Genomic DNA, 25,185 nt, shown 5'->3' on the forward strand with positions numbered 1-25,185 from the left:
TCTCTGTCTCACTGTCTAACTCTGCCTGTCAAAAAAAATTGTACAAGGAAAGGAAAACCAAAGAAACCATTCCTCATCAGTGGAGACAAGTAATGTTCAAAGTCGTTGCATTTTGAATTTAATTTCACTTTTTTTTAAGAAACTTAATTAACTTTAAAGAAGCACCCAAGAATGACATATCTTTTGCTAGCATTTAGGCATAATTATAATACAGCTCTCTGAGGACAGAGGTCCTGCATGGGAGCTAGAGTGAACAGAAACTCCTATTGTACATTTAGCAGTTAAGAATTTTATGTATGTTGGCCAGCGCCGCGGCTCACTAGGCTAATCCTCCACCTTGCGGTGCCGGCACACTAGGTTCTAGTCCCAGTAGGGGCACCGGATTCTGTCCCGGTTGCCCCTCTTCCAGGCCAGCTCTCTGCTGTGGCCAGGGAGTGCAGTGGAGGATGGCCCAAGTGCTTGGGCCCTGCACCCCATGGGAGACCAGGAGAAGCACCTGGCTCCTGCCATCAGATCAGCGTGGTGGGGCCAGCCGCAGCGCTCCAGCCGCGGCGGCCATTGGAGGGTGAACCAGCGGCAAAAAGGAAGACCTTTCTCTCTGTCTCTCTCTCACTGTCCACTCTGCCTGTCCAAATAAATAAATAAATAAATATTCAAAAAAAGAATTTTATGTATGTCGTCAGTGATCACCCAAGGCTCTTGACAGGAGCTGCCTAGGCTGTGGAAGCCTTTTGAACCCACAAACTGCATCAGTATTTAGATAAGACCATAAGCAAATTGGAAGTTCTCTCCTCCCTTCAGAGAAAAGTACCTCCTTCTTTGATGACCTCTTCTTTCCACTGGGGACCTAACCACTGAGGTCCTTCATGTAGGACACTTTTTACCACAGTGTCTTGGCTTTCCATGCGAAGAGGCATTTTTCAAAAGAAATTCAAATGGCCAACAGACACATGAAAAAATGCTCAGGTCACTATCCCTCTAAACAAAACCACAATGAAGTTTCACCTCACTCTGGTTAGAATGTCTTTCATACAGAAATCAACACAACAAACAACAAATGTTGGCCAAGATGTGGGGGAAGAGGTACCCTAATCCATTGTTGATGGGAATGTAAACAGGTATAGCCACTGTGGCAGCCAGTATGGAGATACCTCAGAATTCTGAATGTAGACCTACCATATGACCCTGCCATCCCACTCCTGGGAATTTAGGCAAAGGAAATGAAATCAGCATATGAAAGAGTTACCTGTACTCGCATATTTATTGCAGCTCAATTTGCAATAGGTAAGATAGGAAATCAACACAGATGTCCATCAACTGAAGACTGGATATTAAGAAATGATGGGGGCTGGCGCTGTTGTGCAGCAGGTTAACGCCCTGGCCTGGAGGGCCAGCATCCCATATGGGCACTGGTTTGAGACCCGGCTGCTCCACTTCCAATCCAGCTCTCTGTTATGGCCTGGGAAAGCAGTAGAAAATGGCCCAAGTCCTTAGGCCCCTGCACCCACGTGGGAGACCAAGAAGATATGCCTGACTCTGGCTTCGGATCAGCACAGTTCTGGCCCTTGTGGCCGGTTTGGGAGTGAACCATCGGATGGAAGACCTCTCTCTCTCTCTCTCTCTCTCTCTCTCTCTGCCTCTCCTCTCTCTGTGTAACTCTGACTTTCAAATAAATAAATAAAATATTTTAAAAAAGAAATTATGGTAAATGTACACTATGGAATACTGCACAGCAGTAAAAATAAAATAAAATCCTGTCGTTGGCAATAAAATGCATGCACCTGGAAACCATCATACTTAGTGAAATAAGCCAGTCCCCAAAAGACAAATAACATACTACTGCCTACTCTTGTTGACAGTAACATTCACAGGAAACTTTAATGGTAATAGATACTTCTTTAATAAAGCAAAGTACTTACAGGTACCAGAAATTCTGAACATTGGATCAGCATTCCGTGGGTGTTTTAAACAGGGAGCTGTCTGACTTATACTATGCTCCCAATCACATTTCTGGGAATGAAAGTGCAAGAGAGAAGGGGAGGGAATGCTGCTCTTGTGCATAGCCCTCAAAGATGATAAATTCACAATGGAACACGTCCACAGCAAACATGCAAGTGTGGTTTTAAAACTTGATTGCGGTGCCAGCGCTGTGGCATTGTAGGCTATGCCTCTGCTTTTGGGGCCAGCATGTCATGAGGGCATGGTTTAAGTCCCAGCTGCTCCTCTTACAATCCAGCCCTATGCTCATGGCCTGGGAAAGAAGTGGAAGACAACTCATGGGCTTGTGCCCCTCCACCCATGTGGGACAGCCAGAGGAACAGCCTGGCTTCTGGCCTCTGATCGTTTCAGCTCTGCACATTGTGGCCATTTGGGGAGTGAACCAGTTGTTGAAAGACCTTCTCCTCTTAATTCCCACTCTCTGTAACTATAGCTTTCAAATAAATGAGTAAAAACATTTAAAAACCCTTATTGTTATCAACTGTTGAGTGCACAGATATGCAACACGTGCCATTTCCCTGAAAGAAAACCAAGTATAACAGCAACATCATTATGCCTATACTGTTACAGTTACTTGAAGCAGGTTACACGGGTCTCACATTCATTCCAATGATAAAGAATGTTTAAAATAACATTATGTACTGTCATATGAAGAACAGATTCCCTTTCCCCCATTCCCTTCGCCCCGTTCTAAGGGCCCCCACCACAGTCGTTGGCTCCCTATGAGGATTTTCTTTTGCTCCCCTGCGACCACCCCATTGGATTGGTCTGTCTGTGATTCTATCTTCTGAGCTCTTTCTTTTGCTTTCTGGTTGTTGCTTACTTTCGCCCCTCACTATTGGCCAGACCCTGAGTAAGGACCCCAGGCCTAAGCTCTTACAGGCTTTACGTGGCCTTAAACTAAAACGGAAGGAAACTGAAAAGTTTGGGGAAACTGCTGCGGGCATGTGTCCCTGGCTTGAGGCAGTAGACATTTATGATCCCTTCGACGGGGATAAGATCTTACAAGCCACCCAACAGTGGGAGGTGGACGCCAACATACCTGTCCCCCTCCAGTTTTACCCTATAGTTATTGCCATCTTGCAATGCTTAGCTCCCCCTACTGCCATTTTCCTGACATCCACGCCTTGGGCAGACCTCTGTGTTCTGCCTCAGATTCTGCAAGATCTACAGAGTTTGATCAGTGGGCTCCTCCTCCTGCAACTCCGACAGTGATTCTGACTCAGAACCTCCCCACCAGACCAAAGATAAAAACACAGAGGCTGCGGGCCAGATAGGGGACCAAACGGGAGTGGCCACCTTGGCTTCTGCTCCCCTCCTCGCCAGAATCTCCCCTCCTCGCCTGAATCTCCCCTCCCACCTATTCTTGGCCCCTGTTAACTTGGCCATCAGTTCCTCCTCCTGGGGCACAGGGAGAGCCTCCTCCTTTTGTTACCTGACCCCCCTCCCTTGTTTTCAAAAGGCTTGCCTCCAGGCCCCACCTCCTACAGATAAACAGGTTGGGTCCTGCTGGGCCAGCCCAAACCACAAGCCCCTCCCTGGCCAGAGGTGCCACCTCCTCTTCGAGGTGCTCACCTGATGCACCCTCGACCCTGCCACTCAGGTTCCTTGAGGCTGCTTTCCTCCTGGAGCAGCTTCTGCTGCATCCCCGCCTTGGGGCTCTGACTCCTGGGCACTTTTCAGCCCACTGCCCCCTCCCTCCCTGACATGGGGATCTGCATTTCTCTCTCAGGTAAGCTCACTGAGGCCTTCCTCTTCAATGTTCTGCCAACCCCTCAATGCCCCCAGGAGTGGTATGGCCACTGTTATTCCACACTCAAGGATTTGTGTGAGGAGTACATAAAAATGGTCCTCGTTCCCCCTATACTGAACAACTATTGGAGACCATAGCCATTGGCCTTAACTGCCCCTGGGACTGGAAGGACCTCTCTGGAGCCCGTGGACTTTCTAAAATGGAGGGCTATTTACTAAGATGAATGTGAACAGCAAGGGGTCTGCTGTTCCAAAGCAGGAGCCCCATCATCTCAAGGGGGACCGTCCCGCCACCCCAACGCTGGACGACCCAATCAAATGGGAACAGGTGCCCCTAGGGCTTACTGGACCATTCCTCTGGAGTCACAGATCAAGCCTCACACACATGTTTGGTTTAATGGTAAGGTCTTCAGGGCGTAGCTGATTCAGGTGTAGGTGTCACCATAATGAGAGACGAGGAAGTTCCCTCAGAGTGGGAAAATATCCAAGGCCCTGATGTGTGAGTGGTGGCAGTACTTTCTCCCCATCGTCAGCTAAAACACCCTGTTGTTTGGAGAGACCCAGAGGGACACAAGGGCCATGTGCAGTCGCTGATAACTATAGGCTTGGGTAGTAATTTGCTTGGTCGCAACCTGCTTAGTAGCATGGGAGCTACGCTAACTACTGAGGATAAGTTTTGTCTGGAAGACCTTCTACAAACAGGCCATGAGTCCCCCAAATTCAATAAGTGCCCCCAATTCTAGGGGCCACTGTTCGTGCCATCCCCATCAAATTACAATAGACTCATGATACCCCCATGTGGGCAGAACAGTGGCCCCTGCCTCGACAAAAGCTAAGCCATCTAACCGCTTCGGCTCAACAACAGTTAGACTTGGGTCATACAGAACCCTCAACTAGCCCTTACAATACTCCTATTTTTGTCATCCACAAAAAATCCACATCTTCCATCTGGCTCCTCCATGATTTGAGGGCTGTCAATACCCACATGACAAAAATGGGCACCACAAAGCCGGGAATCCCCATAACTACTGTGCTTCCCACTGTCATGTCTTTCGCATTCTGGATATGAGAGACTGCTTTTTCGTATCCCCCTTCAACCTGAGGATAGGGAGCATTTTGCCTTCACAGTATCTGTGCCCAGTAACACAGTCCCAGGGCAACGGTTTCAGTGAATAGTCTTGCCACAAGGCATGAAAACAGCTTGTCCATTTGCCAAATTTATGTTTTTAAAGGCTCTGACACCTTTGTTTGCCATTACTGGCTTAAATATCATCCACTACATGGATCACTTCTGCTGGTTCTAGGAGCTTTCCCTCAAGCTGTACAAAACCTCCAAGCCATAGACCTTGTCGTAGTCCCAGAACTCCTCCTTTTCACCTCCTGCGCACTGAGATGCTTCCCTACACTGTTCACCCTGTTCCACCCTGCATTTCTATCCCAAAGAAAGCTACCTTAAACAAATTACAGGTCCAGTTGGAACACATAAATTGCATTCGTCCTTGGCTAAAGTTAACAACTTACCCCCCATTTTACATGTCTATGCAGGAACCCTGATCCCACCTCCCCTAGAGAGCTTACTGAAGAAGCTGAGTGTGCCCTCAGCCTAGTTAACCAATCCCTTGCTTCCTACAGCTTCATAGTTGGGATCCACAAAAAGAACTCTGGGCCATTGTTCTGGGCTCTGCTAGGACATCCACAGACATGCTGTAGCCTCCTGATAATGTCTTGGTTGGGCCCATCTGTCCCCCACAGCCATGTCAGAGCTCCAGTCTCCTCTTTATAGGCTTTCTTCTCTTATTAGAAAATTACGATTGTATTGTTAGACAGTTTGGCTGTAAGCCTGATCACCTGGTTATCCCACTTCTTAAGTCGTCGCTGGATTTTGCTCTCCTCAATGATGCTTCCCTTATGACTGCCTTGGCTGGCTATACTGACCAGATAGGTAGTCACATCCCCCCAAGCAAACTTCTCCAAGTAATGCGTCTGCTGCCCCTTTCTGTTCCTTCTGTTATCTCCTCTAAACCCAATCCTCAAGCCCCGCTTGTTTTTACAGACACTAGCATTTCTGAAACCATCACTACTGTCAAATTTACCCCCAAGCAACCATCGACTCAGTTTGTCCGCTCCTACCTTGCAGGATCCCCACAGTTTCTAGAGCTCCTTGCTATCTATCATGCTCTATGCCTGACTCCTGAGTCCTGCAACCTTTTCACTGACAGCATATATTGCACTCAACTCCTCCCCCAACTCCCTCATGCCTAATGTACATTGGATCTCTCTTCCTCTTTAGATACCCTGCTTGCCTCACTACAACACGTACTGGAAGCACGCACATCTCCACTCTGTTCAATACATCACAGCGCACTCTAGTCTGCCTAATCCTTTACCTTCCCTTTAATATACAGGTTGATGTGCTGACCTGCCCCGATGTGCTCACCACTGAGTGCACTGCAAGAGATCCTCACTCTCAGTTTCATCAATCAGCCCGCTCCCTTGCTGCTTTGTTCTCTGACCTACCCATCCAATAGTGCAAACACACAGTCTGTCAATTGTGCTAGGTGTGCCCCATTTTGGCCTTTTGCACCACTACAACCAATGGGGGCTAATCCTCGGGGCCTTAAAGCCAATGCTCTGTGGCAAATGGATGTTACTCACTTCCCTTCCTTTGGCAAACAAAAGTTCCTCCATGTAACGATGGACACTTATTTGGGGTTTATAATGGAAACTCCTTCCACAGGTGAAAACACCCCTAAGGATATTGCTCACCTCCTGTCCTGCTTTCTTATTATGGGACACCCACTTTCCACAAAAACTGATAAGGACCCTGCTTACACATTTGCTTCTTTTTGCGTTAAGTATGCCATTGGTCATATCATGGGCATACCCTATAACCCCAGGGCCAAGGCAATGTAGAAAGAGAACATCAGAACCTTAAGACTATGATTGAAAAACATAGGGGAGACTACGGTACCCACCATGAGCATGGTAATTTTGCTCTCTTCACCTTAAATTTCTTAGAAGTCTCACCCTCTGGAGAGCCGCCAGCAATAAGATACTGGAGACCCCTTATGAGCCCAATACCTCTGGTTAGATGGAAGGACCTGACCACCCAACAATGGAAAGGGCCTGATCCCCTCATAACAATGGGAAGAGGTTTCACTTGTGTCTTTCCAGAGATCATTCCATAGTCTATGTGGATACCAGCTCAAAATGTCAAACCCTGGACCCCAATCTCTGCAAACCAACCCTCCAACAAGCCAGCTTCAGTGCCTTTCCACTAAATGAGCCGCTGATGAAGAGACACTAGGAGAGGATGTGGCCTGCCCCCCCTCAACATTGGGTAACATGGGGAGAACTCAGGGGTCTGGTGGACCCAGTTCAATCCTGTCTCCAACCCCCAATACAACGTGCTTGTTGCTGGGGTTACTGAACTGTGCAACAATGAAGTCAAACTCTCAGGCTGCCTGTGACCAGGCTGGGTCCCAAGACGGCCCCAGCGACTTGACTTCCTGCCCAAATATACAGTAACTGGACAGGACCCTGGAACCAGCCAATCAAGGATGCCATCAGGCAGCTAGTACAGTGGACTAAGAGAGCCCTTGGACTGATCAAAGCTGCTGGTATATTCATTGTCACTACAGTGCAGCTGTCACCAGTTTCCCTCATCCAACCATGCATCCCCAGCCTGATGTTTGCTTCACAGCTGTTTGTATCACCAATGTACCTGCTTTAGAATGGGAAACTCGATATCGTTACTTGTCAGCCTGTATCAGGGGCCCTCGGGATGGGTTATTTCTCAGGTGCTCTTCAATTTAACCCAAAACCTAATGCCACCCACATTTCTATCCTGGCAGTTACCACGTTTACATAGGGAATGGTTGGTAGGGACTCACGAAATTTTGGTTCCATCCCTATGCACTGATGACTACAGTAGTGGTCATCGTGGGTTGCAGTGTACTGATCTATTTTTTCCATGCCGCACTAAGCTGAGTCCCATCTGCCAAGCAAAAGGCTGCTCCACTAGCAAAGATTTTGGCCATCGAGATAGTCTGGCCTAAAACAGAGGGGAGAGATATGGATGATCCTGTGCCTGGCTGGGAGACTGCCTGCCTGGCCCATGCAGAAGCTTAAGAGGGCATGGCATAGCACGCCTCCTGGGAAAGACCATGGTCGGGGCTCAGCACACTGAGACCCACACATGACCTGACTGCTGTTAGGCAGCAGGGACCCCAGGCACATTTCCCCCACTCCACTTCCTGTTGAGGGGCCTTGTGCTTGTCAACTAGGTAAACAGCTCCCAAGTGTGGCCTAGCCACATAAGACCACCTGGAAGAATATGTAAACCACGTGAGCTTCAAGCTGATTGGAGACAGGTAGAAGCACCAGTATTGCCTTTATCCTATAGAATTAGTGTTGCTACCCTGAACTAGCTACTGCATTTTGTCTGTCCTATAAAAGCCTATGGCTAACTGTTAATAAACAGCCATGTTCACTGAAACAGTCTCTGGTGCTTCTTCTTGAAGAATGCCATCCCCCCACCATCCCGACAGTGTGGGCCTTTCAGGACAAGCCCACACAGGGGCCAAAGGACTTGAGCCATCTTATACTCCTTTCCCAGGCCATGGCAGAGAGCTAGATCACAAGTGGAGCAGCTGGGACTCAAAGTGGAGCCCATATGGGATGCTGGCACTGCAGGTGGTGGCTTTATCCGCTACACCACAGCACCAGCCCCGAGATCTTTTAAAATAAATTTACGTATTTTCACATGAAGAACTGGTTCCTTTCCCTCCTCCCCTACCCCACATATGTCACAGGAAAGCATGAGGTTCCTTATATAGTAATTTCACACCTATGTGAAGCAGCAACAACCATCAATAATCAGGCATTTCTGCTTACAGGTGCTCCAGCATTGTTGGCAATTTCATGAAGGCATTCCCTAGTTGCCATGAAATGGACCACAAATTCTAGGGAGTGGGGCAAGCGCTCTGACAAAGCGAGTAACTCGACTGCTTGTAGTTCCAGCATCCCATACCAGTGCTGGTTCTAGGGCTGGTTGCTCCATTTCCTAGCCAGCTCTCTGCTATGGCATGGGAAAATAGCGGAAGATGGCCCAAGACCTTGGGCACCTACTTGCATGTAGGAAACCCATGAGAAGCTCCAGGTTCCAGGCTTTGGATCGGCCCAGCTCTAGTTGTTGCGGCCATTTGGAGAGTGAATTGGCAGATTGAAGACTTCTCCTTCTCTCTCTCTCTCTGTCTCTCTCTGTCTCTCCCGCTCTCTGCCTCCGCCTCCCTGTAATTCTGCCTTTCAAATATGTAAATAAAAATTTTAAGAAATTTCTATGGAGCAGACACTGTTTCCAAAACCAACTGAAATAAAGAAATAGAAAGCAAGGCATTACCCTGGGTGTAGTCTGGACACAGTGGTGGAATGGAGTCTACTGAAAACAGGGAAAGCCAGTAAAAGTAACTTATTATTTTATCAAGGCCAATAAAAGACAGCCAGGGTATCTCTCCCAGCCCTGCATCATCATGACTCCTGCACCAGCCCCAATATATGGTACCAGATGCCGAGTATGGTGGGTAGGAGACCAAGTCATCCCAGACGTTGTAGTAAACAAAAACGTAATGCATCGGCGCGAAGTGTGAGTCAGAGGAGAGTCCCTTTCAGTCCTCCTCCAAGGCCAGCTCAGAAAGAATACTGGCAGCTAAGACCACGTTCTTATCACAAGCAAAATATACTTGGATCACAAGTCCTTCAGGAAACCCGATTGCCTTTAACTTTTCAATAGCTGCCTGTTCCTGAGGTGTTACTTCAATGTAGCTACAATCCTTTGATGATCCTGCGGTTCCCACAGTGCCACCTCCACCTTCTCCTTCATCACCAGCTTCTTCCATAGGGGCAGTTAGCATGTGAACCAAATAATCCTGATATTGTCTAAATTGCCTACGTAATAGAGGATCCTGTGGACATATGCGTTGCAGCACTCCTGGAAGCAAAGACGGAAAGTACTGAAGGATTTGTCTCAATAATTGAAACTCTGGTGCATTCCATAAAACATCCAGGGGATGTCCTCCAGAACCCGATGTCGCAGTCCCTGCATCTGCCTCCACCGCTGAAGACCGACCAGCTCCACTGCTACCGGCTTGAGGGGGCTCGACCTCGACCGCACTTGCCCTGTCTCCGGGGAGTCCCATTAAAAGATACTCCACGGCTCTGTGAGGGTTGTTGAAGCTGGCTCTCAGGGCTGCAAGGACCTGCTCCCGTTCGTAGCCCATGGACACGATCTCGGCGACCATTTGCTCGGAAGCCGGACGTGTCAGCCTTGCTGCCTGCTCAGACGGCTGGGCCCGAGAGGAGGGTCCTGCGATGGCATCATCTGGTGTGGGGCTTGGAGCCCCTGGCGGGCCTGCCTGCTGCCCTGCAGCTTGAGGTGCGCCAGCAGGTGCAGGCTGAGCCGACGCTGTACTGGATGCTGACACGGAGGCAGGCGCGGACTTGGCACGCGTGGAGGTGGCAGGCGCAGATTTGGCACGCGTGGAGGTGGCAGGCGCGGCGGGCAAGGCAGGGCCGCGCGCTGGGGCCCCAGCACCAGCCGATGCCGCGGTGGCAGGATGGGACTGCCCAGCTGTGGCCGTGGCCGTGGCCGTGGCCGTGGCTGGTGCTGCTGTGGTCGCCGCCTCGGGTCTGGCCACCAGGACCGTCACAGCGTGGTGCTCGTGGATCTGACAGTCTCTGAGCACAGCGTCGTCCGGGAGGACGTGGCCCGCATAAAGGAGCTGCTGCCCCGCTACCGGAAAGGCATCTCTGCCCTGCTCGGCTTCAATTTTCTCCTTGAGGGCCCTCACCGTCTGGCCGGGGTCAATGTCGACGTGGAAGGTGAGCTGCGGCCCGGCCTCGAGGGTGAGCCGCATGGCGCCGCCGCGCAGGGCCGCGGCCTGGTCGGCTGGCCGGGCTGGGGCGCGTGCTGGCCGCCGGGCAGGCGGGCGCGAGGCCTGGCGGGGCGGGCACCGCCGCGCTCCTCACACTGCCTCTGCCTCTGGCTCTCGGGACCCTGCGGGGGCGGGTCCCAGTCGCCCTGCCCAGCGCGCTCTGCCCTGCCCGCGGGGCCTCCTTCCGTGAGCCCCGGCCTCCACAGTGCGGGCCCCTGGCTCAAGATGGCCGCCGTGCCGCCGCCAGCCCCTCCCCCACCCAGGAGTAGCCGTTGCTCCCCGCGTGACGGTGGCCGGGAGGAGCCCTCCCACGCCCGGACGCTCCTTCGCCACCCACCCGGTCGCGGTGCTCGGCCTCGCTCGTCCGTGCACTCCGAGCTCCCGGGGCCTCTGTCTGGGCTTCTGGTGCTTCACAGCCTCTTTTAGATCCCTTTGGGGGACTGCTAACCTTTCTAGAACTTTCTCCGTTTGCTACTCTGTAATAAGCTCTGGAACATTGTATCCCTTTGTGTTTATTCATTTTCTGTTTCCTACACTTGTGCTGTTTGATACCAGTCATGAAGGGAGGATGGTTGCCAGAGCGAGTCTCGTGGGTTCTTTTCCCCAGCTTAGTACAGAAATGAAAAGCCAGAAAACTATTTGCAAAGAGGCAGAAACTTCATTGCATTGACAAGCAATAGAGAAAGTGTCTGGTGCTTCAGAAGACAGGTGGAACGCCCCAGCAGCACACTGGCTTTGAGGAAGCGTCCTCGGATTTGAAGGCAGTACTAATTGTTAATTGAGTTATGCTACTGGGGGTGCCCATTGGACAGGGGTTTCACGTACGTATGCTGTTTCCTTGGGGCTCAAGGAGCCTGCAGGGGTCTCCTGGAGACCGCCTGTCTCCATAGGGGATCAGCCCCCTCCACTGCTAGCTCTGGGTGGAAGATCGCAGCTATACTGGAGGCATGGTTTAAACTGCAAGGTCACACAAAATAGCCAGGGTCTCTTGGAGCTGATCCAGCTCTCCCCAGGTTCTCATCCCCTTCCCCTGCCAGCTCTGACTAAAGACTGCACCCACCCTGAAGGTGTGATTTAAATCTGCAAGGTCACACCTGCAGCACAGGAAGGTGTTAGTAGAGGAAATGCCAGTGTCCTGGAGAGGCAGCCTGCTTGTGCAGGACGTTCTCCCCGTGTCTGACGGGGCCGCCAGACTCCCTGTTTAACTCTCTGTGCAATCTCCCCTATCTCCCAAGTGCAAGATAGGGTATGAAATAAATCCTCAGTGTTTCTGCTCACACTGTGGAAACCACACCAATTGGTTAATTTTTGCTTCAGCCACCTTGCAGATACTGACAATGTTCTGAGCAAAAGTGAAATCTATTTGATACAGACCCTTTTGTTGATCTGTAAAAAATATTTGATCATTAGCAGGCAGAGTGATACAGAGAGGAACACACACACACACACACACATATGTATATATCTTCCAGGCTGTGGCTCAATGCCCATGTGGACAGAATAGGTTGGAGCCAGGAACTCAGTCCAGTCCGCCTGCTGGTGTCATGTACCCAAGCCATTGGGCCATCCTTGGCTTTTTTCCCAGGCCCATGATCCAGGAGCTCGATGACAAGCTAGGTGCTGGGCATTGAACTAACACTCTGACAAGGGATGCTGGCTTCCCATGTTGTCTCCAAACCCACAACAACTGTACCTTGAAATTCTTTTTGCATTGACGTATAGAAACTTTACATATGCATGTGATACCATGTACCTTTTTAAATAGAAACTCACCACCTTTGCAATTTTTTATTTTGAAATGTGGAGAGTCAGCAAGAAAAGACAGACAGAGGTTTCTCCTCCTTCATATGCTTCCCCAAAGCCTGGTTAAGAGCTGGGGCTCTGTCAGGCAGAAGCCAGGAGCCAGGAACTCAGTCCATGGATCCCATGTTGGTGGCAGGGATCCAAGTATGTGATGCCTCCCCTGCTGGACACCACAGTCTGCATCCATAGCAAACTAAAACTGGCAGCCAAGCAAGCACTTGAATATAGGCAGGCATACCAGTGTGGGGTGCAGGTGTCCCAATCTGCGTCTGTCTACACTGCTATGCCAAACTTGGAGTCCAGTGTGTGTTGTTGGAATCCATGGAAACCGTGTGTAATGTACAAATCAAGGTCAACACATCTGACTCCCCAACAACATTTCTTTATGGTGAAAATATTCCAAATCCTTCCTTCTACCTTTCTGTGAAATATCAGCACTTTCTCCTTAGTTTAGGCTCTGTCCTATGCGTACCTCTCTTTGGACACCTGCTGTTCTACTGCCTTTCATTCCATGTTGGGAGACCCCCTCTTTTAGTTCTGCATTTCTGTCGTAAGGATGTGTTTGACCCACTGTTTCAAGGAAGTTCTGCTGGCCAGAGTGTCCAAGATTTCTTTCAGGGTTAACTTCTGGATGGCTTTTTCATTCCCCAAAGTCAGCTTTGCTGATTAGAGAATTCTTGGTTTAGGGCAGCCTGTTGGCACAGCAGGTGAAACTACTGCCTGGGATGCCAGCGTCCCATATGGGAGTTTTGGTTTGAGGCCCAGCTCCTCTGCTTCTAATATAGCCCCCAGCCTATGGCAGCTGGCACAGCGGCAGAATGTGGCGCCTAAGAACCTGGGGCCCTCCCATCTACCTGGGTGACTAGAGGAGTTCCTGCCTCATGGCTTTGGCCTCTGCCAGGTCCCATTGTGGTGGGCAACTGGAGGAGTGTCTCTGTTTCTCACTCCCGCTCCTGCCTTGAGATATGAAAAAAACAACGACAATGATTTATAAACTGCTTGGAAATGGTATTTTGAGTACACGTGCAGGAAGCGATACATTTTTGGCACTAGAACACACATTTTTTCTAAATGCTGCTTTCTTCCATTGTACTTGAGAGGCAGGAGACAGGGACAGACACATCTTCCATCTACCAGTTCACTCCTTCAGAGCCCACAGACCATGGCTGGCCTGGCTGAAGAGCAGCTCATAGCTCCATTCCCACCTCTCACATTAGTGGTATGGAAAGACGTATTGAACCCTGCACCCCAGGTGTGCATTACTATGGATCTAGATTTGCAGTGAAGCCTGGACTTGAATCATTTATGTCCATGTGGGACTGACATTGCTAGAGCAGCCTAAACTAATGTTCCAAGTGCCTGCCCCTCAATTCAGCTTATCATTGCCTGTCTGACGTGAATTTTCAGTAATATTTTTGTACACTGTATGAATAAGTCCTTTTGTTACATGAGTGATCTGCATGTATTTTGGCCATTTTGTTGCCTGTCTTTGCTAACTTGATCCTTACTGGTTTTTTGCAGAACAGACATAGCTAATTTCCTAGTTCAAATGATTCCTTTAAAAATTGTTGGATATTGCTTTAATTGTCATGTTTAGGATGTCTTTTCCAAGTCTTAATTCTGAAACTCTTTCCTGTGATTTATTTAAAAATCTGTACTTTTATATTCTAATTTAAGTCTTTGTCATATTTCAATGCAACAACTTTACCAGAATCTAAAATGAGCTCATGAACTCAATGGCAAGAAAGCAAACAATCCAGATAAGAAATGGGCAAATTACTTGAACAGGCATTTGTGGGGAGCAACTCGGACTAGACTAAGTTACTGGAATTAAGACTTATTCTGTGCATCTGCTCTCCCACAATATGGCGCTGGGAGAGAAGAAAACAGCTTCTACACAGCTGCCTCCAGTTCAGCCAATAAACTGTAGGACTTGCTCCTGATTGGAGGAGAGCAGCGTACTCGGCGTGTGGGCAGCAGAGTTGGGATTGGCGGAGGAGGACTATAAAGGAGGAGAGAGACGGCATGCACCAGGAACATCTAAGGGGAACATCTATCTGAAGGAACACCTGTGCAGCCCCCGAGAGAGCCGGCCAGCGGTGTGCCGCTCCCCTGCGGAAGTGGGGAATGTGCCCAGGGGGAACTGCCCTTCCACGGAGGTGGAAGGGACAGTAGCCAACCCGGGAAGAACCAGCAGCAAACCCGGGGAGGGCCGAACAGACGAAAGAACAGCGCAGGGTCCTGTGTCGTTCCTCCACGAAGACGGGGAGCGACAGCATTTGTCATAAGAGGAAATAAAATGTCCAAGAGATACATGAAAAAATGCTCAGGACCACTAGCTGTCAGGGAATTGCAAATCAAATTCACAGTATAGTTTCACCTCACCCCCTTAGAATGTCTTTCATACAGAAGTCAACAAACCACAAACATTTGCCGAGGATTTGGGAAAAGGCAACTGATCCACACTTGTTGAGAATGTAAACTGGTACAGCTACTGGGGAAACAATATACTGTCTGAGATACCTCAGAATTCTGAATGGAGACCTAGCATATGACCCAAACATCCCACTCCTGGGAATTTACACAAAGGAAATGAAATCAGCATATGAAAGTGTTAGCTATACCTTCATGCTTACTGCAGCTGAATTCACAATAGCTAAGATAGGGAAACAAACCAAATGTCCATCACCTGAAGACTGAATATGGTCATTATAATATATGTACACTATTGCATAGTACACAGTATACAATGGAATCCTGTCATTTGAAACAAAATGGATGTAACTGGAATCCATTATACTTAGTGAAATAAGCTAGGCCCAAAATCAAATGCCATACAAGTGACTACACTTGTTGACAGTAATATTTACGGATGACATCAGTAGTAACATATTTTTCTCTAGCAGAGCACTACATTTACAAATACCAGAAAGTGTATTTTGAAATACTTGTTTGCTTTCTGATCTGGCTCACCATTCAGTCAGTTTTTTAAATAGGCAGCTATTTTACTTATGGCCAGCTCCCAGTCATATTCCTGCCAAGGAAAAGGCAAGACCGGCGGCTTGGCTCACTAGGCTAATCCTCCGCCTTGTGGCACCGGCCACACCAGGTTCTAGTCCCGGTCGGGGCGCCGGATTCTGTCCCGGTTGCCCCTTTTCCAGGCCAGCTCTCTGCTGTGGCCAGGGAGTGTAATGGAGGATGGCCCAAGTACTTGGCCCTGCACCCCATGGGAGACCAGGAGAAGCACCTGGCTCCTGCCATCGGATCAGCGCAGTGCGCTGGCCGCGGCAGCCATTGGAGTGTGAACCAATGGCAAAAGGAAGACCTTTCTCTCTGTCTCTCTCTCTCACTGTCCACTCTGCCTGTCCAAAAAAAAAAAAAAAAAAAAGAGAGAGAGAGAGAGAAGGGGAGGGAATGCTGCTCTTGTGCATGGGCCTCAAAGGTGATAAATTCACAATGGGACACGTCCACAGCAAACATGCAACTGTGTTTTTAAAACTTGATTGCAGTGCCAGCACTGCGGCATTGTAGGCTATGACTCTGCCTGAAGGGCCAGCATGTCATGTGGGCATGGTTTGAGTCCCAGCTGCTCCTCTAAAAATCCAGCTCTCTGCTTATGGCCTGGAAAGCAGTAGAAGATGGCCCAAGTGCTTGGGTCCCTGCACCGTTGTGGGAGACCCTGAGGAAGCTTCTGGGTCTTGGTTTTACACAGGGTTAGCTCCAGCCATAGTGGCCATTTGGGGAATGAACCACTTGTTGGAAGACCTTCACCCTTCTCTCTCACTCTCTGTAACTGTATCTCTCCAATAAATGAATAAAATCTTTTTTAAAGGCTTTATTGAAATAGATAAAACATGTACAGATAATGGATACGGGGCATTTTGCTTATAATGAAAACCAAAGAAAACCAAAGAGAACAGCAACATCACTCTGTCTATCCAGGTAGTCACTCAAATCAAGTTAGACAGGTCTCACATACATTCTAATGAGAGAGAAATTTTTTAAGATTAATTTATTTGAAAGTTGTTTTCCATAAGGCAGAGGGAGACAGACAGAGAGAGAGACAGAGAGGGAGGAAAAGAGAGAATCCTCCAATTGATAGTTTACTGCCCACATGGCTAAACAGATGGAAGACCTCTCTCTCTGGCTATTGCTTTTCCTCTCACTCTCTCGACCTCTGCCTCTCTGTAACTCTGCCTTTCTATATATAAATACAATCTTTGAAAAACATTTCTATAGAGCGGAGACTGTGTCCAAAACCGATGTGCAAAAAGAACTAGAAAGAAGGGCATTACATTACCATGGGAGTACTCCGGATGGAGCCCACTGAAAACAGAAACCTAGCAAAAGTGACTTGGTGTTGTATCCTAGACAGAGGCATCACAGAAAGAAGAAATGATAGGATAGTAGAACACAGAAAGGAAACCTAGGAAAAGTTGAAGTTGTTTCAAAGAAATAACGAAAACTACAATTGCGGATGGAGTCCACTGCAAAGGGAGAAACCTACAAGTGACTTGGTGCTTCACAGGAGAAATGAGGACCTGCAATGGCTGCTGGTGGGTGGCAGCCTACTCTGCACACTGTGTGGATTTGAGGCACCTGCTGGTTGAAGCAGCCAGGCAGGGTATCTCTCCCCACCCTGCAACGTGTGACTCCCGCCCCTGCCCCAACATCTAGTTCTGATGCCAAGTATGGTGAACCTAAGGCCAAGTCATCCAAGACGCTGTAGGAGACAAAGTCAGTGTAACGAATGGAACGGCGGGAGATGTGAGCCACAGGAGAGTCCCTTTCAGTCCTCCTCCAAGTCCTGCTCGAGCAGAAAATTGGCAGCCCACTCCTCATTCTTCTCACAAGCAAAATATGCTTCAACCACAAGGCCTTCAGGAAAGCCCAAAGCCTTCAACCTCTCTATAGCTGCCAATTCCCGGGGTGTTATTTTAATGTAGCTGCCATCTGCTCTGGCTGCTTCTGCAGTTCCCACACTGTCAACTCCTTCTCCTCCTCTCCTTTCACCGCCAGCTTCTTCCACAGGGGCAGTTAGCATGCGACTCAAATACCCCTGGTACTGGCTAAACTGCGCGAGTAACTGAGGATTCCGCGGACGTATGCCTTGCAGCACTTCTGGAAGCAATGAAGGATCGTGCTGAATAATCTGTCTCAACTGTTGAAACTCAGGGTGATTCAGTAAAAAGTCCAGGGGGTGTCCTCCAGAACCCGATGTCGCAGTCCCTGCATCTGCCTCCACCGCTGAAGACCGACCGGCTCCGCTGCTCCCGGCTTGAGGGGGCTCGACCTCGGCCGCACTTGCCCTGTCTCCGGGGAGTCCCATTAAAAGATACTCCACGGCTCTGTGAGGGTTGTTGAAGCTGGCTCTCAGGGCTGCAAGGACCTGCTCCCGTTCGTAGCCCATGGACACGATCTCGGCGACCATTTGCTCGGAAGCCGGACGTGTCAGCAGCGCCCTTGCTGCCTGCTCAGACGGCTGGGCCCGAGAGGAGGGTCCTGCGATGGCATCATCTGGTGTGGGGCTTGGAGCCCCTGGCGGACCTGCCTGCTGCCCTGCAGCTTGAGGTGTGCCAGCAGGTGCAGGCTGAGCCGACGCTGTACTGGATGCTGACACGGAGGCAGGCGCGGACATGGCACGCGTGGAGGTGGCAGGCGCAGATTTGGCACGCGTGGAGGTGGCAGGCGCGGCGGGCAAGGCAGGGCCGCGCGCTGGGGCCCCAGCACCAGCCGATGCCGCGGTGGCAGGATGGGACTGCCCAGCTGTGGCCGTGGCCGTGGCCGTGGCCGGTGCTGCTGTGGTCGCCGCCTCGGGTCTGGCCACCAGGACCGTCACAGCGTGGTGCTCGTGGATCTGACAGTCTCTGAGCACAGCGTCGTCCGGGAGGACGCGGCCCGCATAAAGGAGCTGCTGCCCCGCTACCGGAAAGGCATCTCTGCCCTGCTCGGCTTCAATTTTCTCCTTGAGGGCCCTGACCGTCTGGCCGGGGTCAATGTCGATGTGGAAGGTGAGCTGCGGCCCGGCCTCGAGGGTGAGCCGCATGGCGCCGCCGCGCAGGGCCGCGGCCTGGTCGGCTGGCCGGGCTGGGGCGCGTGCTGGCCGCCGGGCAGGCGGGCGCGAGGCCTGGCGGGGCGGGCACCGCCGCGCTCCTCACACTGCCTCTGCCTCTGGCTCTCGGGACCCTGCGGGGGCGGGTCCCAGTCGCCCTGCCCAGCGCGCTCTGCCCTGCCCGCGGGGCCTTCTTCCGTGAGCCCCGGCCTCCGCAGTGCGGGACCATGGCTCAAGATGGCCGCCGTGCCGCCGCCAGCCCCTCCCCCACCCAGGAGTAGCCGTTGCTCCCCGCGTGACGGTGGCCGGGAGGGGCCCTCCCACGCCCGGACGCTCCTTCGCCACCCACCCGGTCGGGGTGCTCGGCCTCGCTCGTCCATGCACTCCGAGCTCCCGGGGCCTCTGTCTCAGCTTCTGGTGCTTCGCAGCCTCTTTTAGATCCCTTTGGGGGACTGCTAACCTTTCTAGAACTTTCTCCGTTTGCTAACTCTGTAATAAGCTCTGGAACATTGTATCCCTTTGTGCACATCCAAGTTCTGTTCCTGCACATTGCTCTTTCTCCTTTAAATATCTGTGCAGTCTCTCTTGCCACCCAAGTGTAAGGTATGCTATGGAATCCCCCTTGTTTCACCTCACACTGTGGAAAAAACACCCATGGGCTCATTTATGCCTCAGACACCATGCTCTTAACAATGCTCTGAAAGGATGAAATCTATCTGATATAGTTCCATTTGTTGACTTGTAAAAATATTTTCTCATTTTGCAGGCAGAGTGATAGTGAGAGGGACAGATATATAGAGAGGTCTCCGTGGCATGGCTAAGAGCCCATGTGTACAGAATAGCTGTGGCTGTGCAAGGCTGAAGTTGGAGCCAGGAACTAAACCCAGGACTGCTTGCAGGTGGCAGGTGCATAAAACCTTGGGCCATCCTAGGCTTGTTTCCAGACCCATCATCTGGAAGCTCGATGACAAGCTAGGTGCTGGGCATTGAACTAACACTCTGACAAGGGATGCTGGCTTCCCATGTTGTCTCCAAACCCACAACAACTGTACCTTGAAATTCTTTTTGCATTGACATATAGAAACTTTACATATGCATGTGATACCATGTACCTTTTTAAATAGAAACTCACCACCTTTGCAATTTTTTATTTTGAAATGTGGAGAGTCAGCAAGAAAAGACAGACAGAGGTTTCTCCTCCTTCATATGCTTCCCCAAAGCCTGGTTAAGAGCTGGGGCTCTGTCAGGCAGAAGCCAGGAGCCAGGAACTCAGTCCATGGATCCCATGTTGGTGGCAGGGATCCAAGTATGTGATGCCTCCCCTGCTGGACACCACAGTCTGCATCCATAGCAAACTAAAACTGGCAGCCAAGCAAGCACTTGAATATAGGCAGGCATACCAGTGTGGGGTGCAGGTGTCCCAATCTGTGTCTGTCTACACTGCTATGCCAAACATGGAGTCCAGTGTGTGTTGTTGGAATCCATGGAAACCGTGTGTAATGTACAAATCAAGGTCAACACATCTGACTCCCCAACAACATTTCTTTATGGTGAAAATATTCCAAATCCTTCCTTCTACCTTTCTGTGAAATATCAGCACTTTCTCCTTAGTTTAGGCTCTGTCCTATGCGTACCTCTCTTTGGACACCTGCTGTTCTACTGCCTTTCATTCCATGTTGGGAGACCCCCTCTTTTAGTTCTGCATTTCTGTCGTAAGGATGTGTTTGACCCACTGTTTCAAGGAAGTTCTGCTGGCTAGAGTGTCCAAGATTTCTTTCAGGGTTAACTTCTGGATGGCTTTTTCATTCCCCAAAGTCAGCTTTGCTGATTAGAGAATTCTTGGTTTAGGGCAGCCTGTTGGCACAGCAGGTGAAACTACTGCCTGGGATGCCAGCGTCCCATATGGGAGTTTTGGTTTGAGGCCCAGCTCCTCTGCTTCTAATATAGCCCCCAGCCTATGGCAGCTGGCACAGCGGCAGAATGTGGCGCCTAAGAACCTGGGGCCCTCCCATCTACCTGGGTGACTAGAGGAGTTCCTGCCTCATGGCTTTGGCCTCTGCCAGGTCCCATTGTGGTGGGCAACTGGAGGAGTGTCTCTGTTTCCCACTCCTGCTCCTGCCTTGAGATATGAAAAAAAAGACAACGATTTATAAACTGCTTGGAAATGGTATTTTGAGTACACGTGCAGGAAGCGATACATTTTTGGCACTAGAACACACATTTTTTCTAAATGCTGCTTTCTTCCATTGTACTCGAGAGGCAGGAGACAGGGACAGACACATCTTCCATCTACCAGTTCACTCCTTCAGAGCCCACAGACCATGGCTGGCCTGGCTAAAGAGCATCACATAGCTGCATTCCCACCTCACAAGTTTGTGGTAGGGACAGACATATTGAACCATCACCTGTGCATCCCAGGTGTGCATTACTATGGATCTAGATTTGCAGTGAAGCCTGGACTTGAATCATTTATGTCCATGTGGGACTGACATTGCTAGAGCAGCCTAAACTAATGCTCCAAGTGCCTGCCCCTGAATTCTTCTATTTGTTGCCTTGTGACGTGGGGTTTCCAAAATGTTCTCATACATTCTATGAGTGAGTCTTTTGGTTACATAAGTGGTTTGCACATAAATTGGCCTGTCTATTGCCAGTCCTTGCTTATTTGATCCGTGATGGGTTTTTGCAAAACAAGCAAAGCAAATTTCCTAGTTCAAATGATTCCTTTGAAAATTGTTGGATGTTGCTTGAAGTTTAACATCTAAGAAGTCTTTCTCAAGTCTTAACTCTGAACTCCTTCCTGTGATTTATTTAGAAAATCTGTAGTTTTGTCTTCTAATTTCAATCTTTGGCATGTTTCAATGAAGCAACTTTACCAGAATCCAAAAATTTCAAGAAATTCAACAACATGGAAACACACAATCCAGTTAAGAAATGGGCACATTACTTGAACAAGCATTTGCCAAAGAGGACATTCAAATGACCAATGGGAATATGAAAAAATGTTGAGTATCACAAGCTGTCAGGCACATGCACATCAAATCCACAGTGAAGTTTCACCTCACCCGCGTTAGAATGTCTTTCATACGGAAGTCAAGAAACCACAATCGTTGGCTAGGATGTGGGAAAAGGTTCCCAACCCACGGTTGGTGGGAGTGTAAATTGGTACAGCTGCTGTGGAAGACAGCATGGAGATACTTCAGAATTCTAAATGTAGACCTACCAGATGACCCAAACATCCCACTCCTGGGAATTTACCCAAGGGAAATGGAATCAGCATATCCAAGTGTTAGCTGTACCCACATGTTTACTGCAGCTCAATTCACACTAGCTAAGAGAGGGAATCAACCCAGATGTCTGTCCATTAACTGAAGTCTGGATAAAGACATTATGGTATATGTACACTATTGAATAGTACACAGCAGTATAAAATGAAATCCTGTCATTTGACACCAAATGGATGCAACTTGAATCTGTTCTACCTAGTGAAGTAAGCTAGTCCCCAAAACAAGTGCCATACCACAGCCTACTCTTGTTGACAGTAATATTTACAGGTGGTCTCAGTAGTAACAGATTCTTCTCTAAGAAAGCGCTGCATTTACAAATACCAGAAAGGAGATTTGAAATACTCGTCTGAATTCTGAGCTGGCTCACCACTCAGTGGGTTCTAACTGGGCAGGTCTCTCACTTACGACCAATTTCTGCCCAAGAAAGGCAATAGAGAGGGGAAGGGAATGCTGCTCTTGTGCACGGGCCTCAACAGTCATCAATTCTCAGCGGGACACGTCCACAGCAAACATGCAAGTGTGGCTTTAAAACTTTAGTGTGGGGCCCGTCCTGAAGGCACTGCAGGCTGTGCCTCCACCTGCTGTGCCAGAATGCCATGAGGGCCCTGTTTCATGTCCCAGCTGCTCCTCTTCCAACAGGCCCTCTGCTGATGGCCTGGGAAAGCAGTGAAGATGGCCCAATGTGTGGGCCCCTGCACCCGTGTGGGAGACCCAGAGGAAGCTTCTGGTTCTTGGTTTCACATAGGGTCAGCTCCTGACATTGTGGCCATTGGAGAGTGAACCACTGGGTGGAAGACCTACTCCTGTCTCTCCCACTCTCTATCTGTAACTCTAACTCTCAAGTAAACAAATCGAATCTCTTTTAAAAGCTTTATTGCAATAAATGTAATATACACAGATATTTGACACGTGTCATTTATATTCTAATGAAAACTGGACAAAGAGAACAGCAACATTACTCATCCTATCCAGGTACAGCTACTCAAATCAGGTTAGAGAGGTCTCACATACATTCTACTGAGAGAGAACTTTTAAAAGATTAATTATTTATTTGAAAGCTAGAAATACATTAGGCAGAGGTGGGGGGGAGGGGGAGAGAGAGAGAGAGAGAGAAATCGTTCAATTGAAAGTTTACACATGGCTGAATGGATGGAAGACCACTCTCTTTCTCTCTGACTCTCCCTCTTTCTCTCACTCTCTCGACCTCTGCCTCTGTAACTCTGCCTTTCTATATACAAATACAATCTTTCAAAACATTTCATTGGAAGGAACGGCATTACATTACCCTGGGAGTACTCCGGATGGAGCCCACTGAAAACAGAAACCTAGCAAAAGTGACTTAGTGTTGTATCCTAGACAGAGGCATCACAGAAAGAAGAAATGATAGGATAGTAGAACACAGAAAGGAAACCTAGGAAAAGTTGAAGTTGTTTCAAAGAAATAACGAAAACTACAATTGCGGATGGAGTCCACTGCAAAGGGAGAAACCTACAAGTGACTTGGTGCTTCACAGGAGAAATGAGGACCTGCAATGGCTGCTGGTGGGTGGCAGCCTACTCTGCACACTGTGTGGATTTGAGGCACCTGCTGGTTGAAGCAGCCAGGCAGGGTATCTCTCCCCACCCTGCAACGTGTGACTCCCGCCCCTGCCCCAACATCTAGTTCTGATGCCAAGTATGGTGAACCTAAGGCCAAGTCATCCAAGACGCGGTAGGAGACAAAGTCAGCATTAACAAATGGCATGAAATGTGAGCCACAGGAGAGTCCCTTTCAGTCCTCCTCCAAGTCCTGCTCGAGCAGAAAATTGGCAGCCCACTCCTCATTCTTCTCACAAGCAAAATATGCTTCAACCACAAGGCCTTCAGGAAAGCCCAAAGCCTTCAACCGCTCTATAGCTGCCAATTCCTGGGGTGTTACTTCCACATAGCTGCCATCTCCTGTTGATGCTTCCTCGGTTCCCGCGCTGTCCACTCCTCCTCCTTCATGGCCAGCTTCTTCACGACCAGCTCCGCTGCTACCGGCTTGAGGGGGCTCGACCTCGACCGCACTTGCCCTGTCTCCGGGGAGTCCCATTAAAAGATACTCCACGGCTCTGTGAGGGTTGTTGAAGCTGGCTCTCAGGGCTGCAAGGACGTGCTCCCGTTCGTAGCCCATGGACACGATCTCGGCGACCATTTGCTCGGAAGCCGGACGTGTCAGCCTTGCTGCCTGCTCAGACGGCTGGGCCCGAGAGGAGGGTCCCGCGATGGCATCATCTGGTGTGGGGCTTGGAGCCCCTGGCGGACCTGCCTGCTGCCCTGCCGCTTGAGGTGATGCAGGTGCAGGCTGAGCCGACGCTGTACTGGATGCTGACACGGAGGCAGGCGCGGACTTGGCACGCGTGGAGGTGGCAGGCGCAGATTTGGCACGCGTGGAGGTGGCAGGCGCGGCGGGCAAGGCAGGGCCGCGCGCTGGGGCCCCAGCACCAGCCGATGCCGCGGTGGCAGGATGGGACTGCCCAGCTGTGGCCGTGGCCGTGGCCGTGGCCGTGGCCGGTGCTGCTGTGGTCGCCGCCTCGGGTCTGGCCACCAGGACCGTCACCGCGTGGTGCTCGTGGATCTGACAGTCTCTGAGCACAGCGTCGTCCGGGAGGACGCGGCCCGCATAAAGGAGCTGCTGCCCCGCTACCGGAAAGGCATCTCTGCCCTGCTCGGCTTCAATTTTCTCCTTGAGGGCCCTGACCGTCTGGCCGGGGTCAATGTCGATGTGGAAGGTGAGCTGCGGCCCGGCCTCGAGGGTGAGCCGCATGGCGCCGCCGCGCAGGGCCGCGGCCTGGTCGGCTGGCCGGGCTGGGGCGCGTGCTGGCCGCCGGGCAGGCGGGCGCGAGGCCTGGCGGGGCGGGCACCGCCGCGCTCCTCACACTGCCTCTGCCTCTGGCTCTCGGGACCCTGCGGGGGCGGGTCCCAGTCGCCCTGCCCAGCGCGCTCTGCCCTGCCCGCGGGGCCTCCTTCCGTGAGCCCCGGCCTCCACAGTGAGGGCCCCTGGCTCAAGATGGCCGCCGTGCCGCCGCCAGCCCCTCCCCCACCCAGGAGTAGCCGTTGCTCCCCGCGTGACGGTGGCCGGGAGGGGCCCTCCCACGCCCGGACGCTCCTTCGCCACCCACCCGGTCGCGGTGCTCGGCCTCGCTCGTCCGTGCACTCCGAGCTCCCGGGGCCTCTGTCTGGGCTTCTGGTGTTTCACAGCGTCTTTTAGATCCCTTTGGGTGACTGCTAACCTTTCTAGAACTTTCTCCGTTTGCTACTCTGTAATAAGCTCTGGAACATTGTATCCCTTTGTGTTTATTCATTTTCTGTTTCCTACACTTGTGCTGTTTGATACCAGTCAT

At 50.5% G+C, this 25,185-nt stretch overlaps 3 pseudogenes; all 3 read right to left on the bottom strand.

Moving 5' to 3' along the window:
* Positions 1–9,284: 9,284 nt before the first annotated feature.
* Positions 9,285–10,766, bottom strand: LOC138847643 (UV excision repair protein RAD23 homolog B pseudogene; annotated as a pseudogene).
* A 6,368-nt stretch (positions 10,767–17,134) lies between these two features.
* On the bottom strand, positions 17,135–18,633 carry LOC138847642 (UV excision repair protein RAD23 homolog B pseudogene; annotated as a pseudogene).
* A 4,838-nt stretch (positions 18,634–23,471) lies between these two features.
* Positions 23,472–24,710, bottom strand: LOC138847648 (UV excision repair protein RAD23 homolog B pseudogene; annotated as a pseudogene).
* Positions 24,711–25,185: the final 475 nt, after the last annotated feature.

This window comes from Oryctolagus cuniculus, chromosome X, assembly GCF_964237555.1.
Source record: "Oryctolagus cuniculus chromosome X, mOryCun1.1, whole genome shotgun sequence".
In the NCBI taxonomy this organism is placed as follows: Eukaryota; Metazoa; Chordata; class Mammalia; order Lagomorpha; family Leporidae; genus Oryctolagus; species Oryctolagus cuniculus.